Below are 6,000 nucleotides of genomic sequence, written 5' to 3' on the forward strand. Positions count from 1 at the left end.
GAGGTGGCTGAGAGAGAGGGGAGTGAGGGAGAGCCCATGCAGGAAGTGGTGGAGGTTGGGACGATTGAGGTAGAGATGATTGAGGCAGTGGCTTTGGAGGATGTGATGAATGAGGTAGAGTTGAATAAGGTAGAGGTATTAGAAGGAGATGACAAGCGGGAATTAGCGAATGAGGCAGAGGTAGCGGTGATTGAGGTAGAAGCAGTGGCCAAGCAGGAAGTGGTGAAAGATATTGCAGCCAATGTCATAGAGGGGATTGAGAGAGATGCAAAACAGGTATTAGCAGAAGAGGTAGAGACAAATGAGGTCGATCGGAATGAGGGAATGGCCAAACAGGAAGTGGCGGAGAAAGTTGAGAATATTGTGGAGACAAAGAAAGAGGGAGAGGATTGTGTTCAGAGGAAACGTAGGAATAGGAAGCTACGAAGGATTGAGATGAAAGTTCGGCAAGTAGAAGAGATGAAGGAAAACGAGATTGAGAGAGAGGGGAATGATGGAGAACCCAAAAAGGAAGTGGCGAGTGAGGTAGAGGCAAATGAGGTAGAGGTAGCGGTGATTGAGGTAGATGCAGTAGCCACACGGGAATTTGTGAAAGAGGTAGTGGCCAATGTCGTAGAAGGGATTGAGAGAGATGCCAAGGAGAACTTAGGGAAAGAGGTAGAGGCAAGTGAGGTAAATGAGAATGAGGGAATAGCCAAACAGGAAGTGGCTAAGAAAGTTGATAATGTTGTGGAGACAAAGAAAGAGGGAGAGGATGGTGTTCAGAGGAAACGTAGGAATAGGAAGAAACACAAGAACAAGAAGAAAGTTCTTGAGACAGTGAAAGAAGAGGTGGCTGAGAGAGGGAGGAGTGAGGGAGAGCCCATGCAGGAAGTGGTGGAGGTTGGGACGATTGAGGTAGAGATGATTGAGGCAGTGGCTTTGGAGGATGTGATGAATGAGGTAGAGTTGAATAAGGTAGAGGTGTTAGAAGATGGCAAGCGGGAATTAGCGAATGAGGCAGAGGTAGCGGTGATTGAGGTAGAAGCAGTGGCCAAGCAGGAAGTGGTGAAAGATATAGCGGCCAATGTCATAGAGGGGATTGAGAGAGATGCAAAACAGGTATTAGCAGAAGAGGTAGAGCCAAATGAGGTCGATGGGAATGAGGGAATGGCCAAACAGGAAGTGGCGGAGAAAGTTGAGAATGTTGTGGAGACAAAGAAAGAGGGAGAGGATGGTGTTCAGAGGAAACGTAGGAATAGGAAGCTACGAAGGACTGAGATGAAAGTGCGGGAAGTAGAAGAGATGAAGGTAAATGAGATTGAGGGAGAGGGGAATGATGGAGAGCCCAAGAAGGAAGTGGCGAGTGAGGTAGAGGTAGCGGTGATTGAGGTAGATGCAGTGGCCACACAGGAATTTGTGAAAGAGGTAGTGGCCAATGTCGTAGAAGGGATTGAGAGAGATGCCAAGGAGAACTTAGGGAAAGAGGTAGAGGCAAGTGAGGTAAATGGGAATGAGGGAATAGCCAAACAGGAAGTGGCTAAGAAAGTCGATAATGTTGTGGAGACAAAGAAAGAGGGAGAGGATGGTGTTCAGAGGAAACGTAGGAATAGGAAGAAACACAAGAACAAGAAGAACGTTCTTGAGACAGTGAAAGAAGAGTTGGCTGAGAGAGGGAGGAGTGAGGGAGAGCCCATGCAGGAAGTGGTGGAGGTTGGGACGATTGAGGTAGAGATGATTGAAGCAGTGGCTTTGGAGGATGTGATGAATGAGGTAGAGTTGAATAAGGTAGAGGTATTAGAAGGAGTTGGCAAGCGGGAATTAGCGAATGAGGCAGAGGTAGCGGTGATTGAGGTAGAAGCAGTGGCCAAGCAGGAAGTGGTGAAAGATATAGCAGCCAATGTCATAGAGGGTATTGAGAGAGATGCAAAACAGGTATTAGCAGAAGAGGTAGAGCCAAATGAGGTCGATCGGAATGAGGGAATGGCCAAACAGGAAGTAGCGGAGAAAGTTGAGAATATTGTGGAGACAAAGAAAGAGGGAGAGGATTGTGTTCAGAGGAAACGTAGGAATAGGAAGCTACGAAAGATTGAGATGAAAGTTCGGGAAGTAGAAGAGATGAAGGAAAACGAGATTGAGAGAGAGGGGAATGATGGAGAACCCAAGAAGGAAGTCGCGAGTGAGGTAGAGGCAAATGAGGTAGAGGTAGCGGTGATTGAGGTAGATGCAGTGGCCACACAGGAATTTGTGAAAGAGGTAGTGGCCAATGTCATAGAAGGGATTGAGAGAGATGCCAAGGAGGACTTAGGGAAAGAGGTAGAGGCAAGTGAGGTAGATGGGAATGAGGGAATAGCCAAACTGGAAGTGGCTAAGAAAGTTGATAATGTTGTGGAGACAAAGAAAGAGGGAGAGGATGGTGTTCAGAGGAAGCATAGGAATAGGAAGCTACGAAGTACTGAGATGAAAGTTCGGGAAGTAGAAGAGATGAAGGAAAACGAGATTGAGGGAGAGGGGAATGATGTAGAGCCCAAGAAGGAAGTGGCGAGTGAGGTAGAGGTAGCGGTGATTGAGGTAGATGCAGTGGCCAAGCAGGAAGTGGTGAAAGAGGTTGTGGCCAATGTCGTAGAAGGGATTGAGAGAGATACAAAGCAGGAATTGGTGAAACAGGTCAAGGCAATTCAGGTCGACACGATCGAAGAAAAGGCCATGCAGGTGTTGATCAATGAGGTAGACACAAATGAGCTAAAGGCCAAACAGGAAATGGCAAAAAAAGTTGAGAACGTGGTGGAGGAGATAAATCAGGAAGGGGTAAATGAGGTTGAGGCATATGAAGTAGATGCCATCCAGGAAGTGGCAAAAGAGGTAGAGGAGATTGAGGGAGAGGCCAAGCAGGAGGTGGTTATGGAGGTAGAGTCGAATGAGTTAGAGGTGAATGACGTAGAGGTGATTGAGGTAGAAGTGGAGGTAGGGGCTATTGAGGTGGAGGAGAGTGAGGCGATTTTGGTAGAGGCGAATGATGTAGAGGCAATAGAGGTAGAGGCAAAAGAAGTAGGAGCTATTGAGTTAGAGGCAAATGAGGTAGAGCTGAAGGAGGTCGACACGATTGAAGACGATACAAAGCAGGAAGTGGTGAATGAGGAAGGAAGATGTGAGCAACCTTGGAGGGCAGAGAGTGTTCAGGAAGAGAAGAAAGAGATTAAGCACATCCCATCTTCTAAGGGAGAGAGAAAGAACAGTTTCTGGCGTTGGGCAATTTGGAGCTTCATGTGCTGCACACGGCAGCTGGAGAAAGATGAAGAGGAGAATGAACGAGGAGGAGACAGAGGGAAGGAGCACCAAGACGAGGAGCTGGGAAACAAGAAGAAAGAAAAGTGGTGGAGACTCCACAGAGGGAGAAACTAGCGTGTTCTCCCAGACATAGACATTGAGACGTGGTTGTATGGACATGTATATTTATATATGTATATACACATTTCAGTTGAAATAAAAACGTACTTATGTTTCTTGAACTCGACTTCTGGTATAAAATATGTATTACCTAAGCTATCAACAGAAGGTTTGTACAGGATTAACTGCACTTGTGGCAAATGTTATGTTGGGCAAACAGGACGAATGATCAGCACGAGACTAAAAGAACATCAGAGAAATATTAAATACGTTTCAACGAGAACACTCAATCCACTGCTGGATGAAGCCCTCTCCATGCTGCGATTCCTCACATCCCTGTGATGTGGCAATCCATTCAACTCCTGTAAGCAACCTATTTTTATTTGACGAGGTAAGGCCCACTGAGATATATAGCTCTTTTCCAGAAGCAGCCTGGCCACATATGATTGCTCAACGAGGTGGCTTATGTGAAAATTCATAGCAGTCATCTCAACGTATGTTTTTAGATGTCGAGAAAAAAACCGGAGGACCTGGAGAAAAGGATACGTGACCATGGGGAGAACATGCAAACTCCAAATACGGGAGACCCTTGAATACGAGTTCATAGTTCGTGGTTTAGACCTATCGCCGGCAAGCTCTATGTATATCAATTTACCTATCATGGGGATTAGATTTGGTCTTTATTGGGTATACTGTACAAGGAAGTACTATATCATTGTGTGATATCGTGGTGGGGAGCGGGCGAGGGGATTATTTGTTTACTAGCCTTTTGCCCGTCCAAGCATGGGTGTATTGCAGTAAATCTGAAACTTGCAAGCGCAAAGCAGACCGCGAAGTGATATTCATTGCATCCATTTGTGTGCAATTTGTAAGGCCGCGGTGACAGACCTATTTCATTTAAAGGTTATAATCCCTTGTTCATCATGACGTCCTTTTTACTTAGATGTCTCAATAGCGTTATGGAGATCGCGTTACGTGAGGGTTCTGCCTTTGTAGTGAGTTTATAAGTTGACGCTTAGGAGGGGAGAGGAGGCACCTCGCCCCTCCCATGTGGAGTGATGTCACCCGCTAATTATTATCAATGGAGGGGGGTGTCCATTTGGAGGACGTCACCTGCTCATGATTAATAATGAGGGGGGGGGGGTCCATGTAGAGGACGTAACCTGTTTATGATTATATTCTATGGGTCCTTTGGTAAAGCCACGTAGATGAAAAATAATAAAAATATCACGACGTTTCGATCGCAACACAAGCAATCGTCTTCAGATCAGGTGAGAGAGAAAGTTGCTGAGACAAGGTCTTATATAGGCCTGAGATAGGTGCATCAAGGTAGGTGGGTGGAGCTAGAGATGGTCCAACCACAGAGGCTGGGACAGTGGCCTTTGTATTGTGAGTTTAGCAAACTCATCCGCCATCTCAGTTGAGTACTCTCTATTAACTTATTAAATATTTAAACTTGTTATATACAATAGAACCCCTCTTAACGACCACAACCCCATGTTAACGAGTAATTCCTTAACGACAAGCCTCCAAAGAGCCCAATGTGTACTGTAGAGTAGTGGTGTATAATAGTGGAGTGCCTCTGTAGAGCCCAATGTGTTCCCTTACCGATCATTCCCATTGTTAACGAAGGTCTGCTGGTTTATTCTCCTTGACACGAGATCAGCAAGGTATTATGGTTCATGTGTGGCAGTTTCACCGCCTGTACGCGATCACGGCAGTCGACGCGGCCCACCAGGCCCCACGTTTGTGGTGAGGCACCACGGGGGCCAGGGGGCCTCCCCGATGGCCAGGGCCTCCGCACGGTCGAAGTGGGCAGAGGCCAGCCTTCAACTGGTGGTTTGAAGAGAACACGGACAAACATTCGAGCTCGCGCTTTGCTTTGGAAACAATTTGCTTTAATTGCTCCTCTGAGTGACTCAACAAGCCTGGAAGCCGGCGGATTCAATCACCTCCGAGATCTAAACGTGGCAAATCGAATGTTAATGAGGAGCAAGTTGGCCCAGGGATTGAGAATCGATTTTGCATGTGAAACGGCGGTACATAACTCTCTATTCGAGAGCGAGCGAATACCATGCGGTGGCGCGTTACAAGTGGATATTATTATCATCCAACAATGACCAGCATGGTGAAGTATGGTCAAACTAAACCTGACGTCCAACAACACAACGTGGCGAGATGTTCATCCAGCACTGGTACACGTAACGACTTACAGTAACCAAGACAACAGAGCATGCATGGAAAATAAATCGGTTTAATTTTGTATGTAAATGCGTAGAACTAATTACATGTTTATGCTTGTATATATACGATTCAGCTAAAAAAGTTGAAAGACATTTACAAAGTGTCGAAGACGTCAACTCGCTTAAATTTTTACCACTGTTGAGAATTATTGCCCAAGTATATACGTGAGCAAAGTTACGACCATTCACGAAACAATTTGCAAACGTGTCAATGTTTTTGTCATAAATTATCTTTGCACGTCTAAAGGAAAATAGTAGCTCTAACGAAATTGAACTGCGCATTTGAAAACAAACCTTTCAATTTTCTGACAACCCGACATTTTTCTTAACAAAAACACTCCTTGTGTGTTCACACAGAGGCCGATGGGGGTCTGCTGCGTAAAACACCTCG

This window comes from Petromyzon marinus, unplaced genomic scaffold (assembly GCF_048934315.1).
Source record: "Petromyzon marinus isolate PM22_M1 ecotype Great Lakes invasive population unplaced genomic scaffold, UKy_Petmar_22M1.pri1.0 PM_Scaffold_279, whole genome shotgun sequence".
NCBI lineage: Eukaryota > Metazoa > Chordata > Hyperoartia > Petromyzontiformes > Petromyzontidae > Petromyzon > Petromyzon marinus.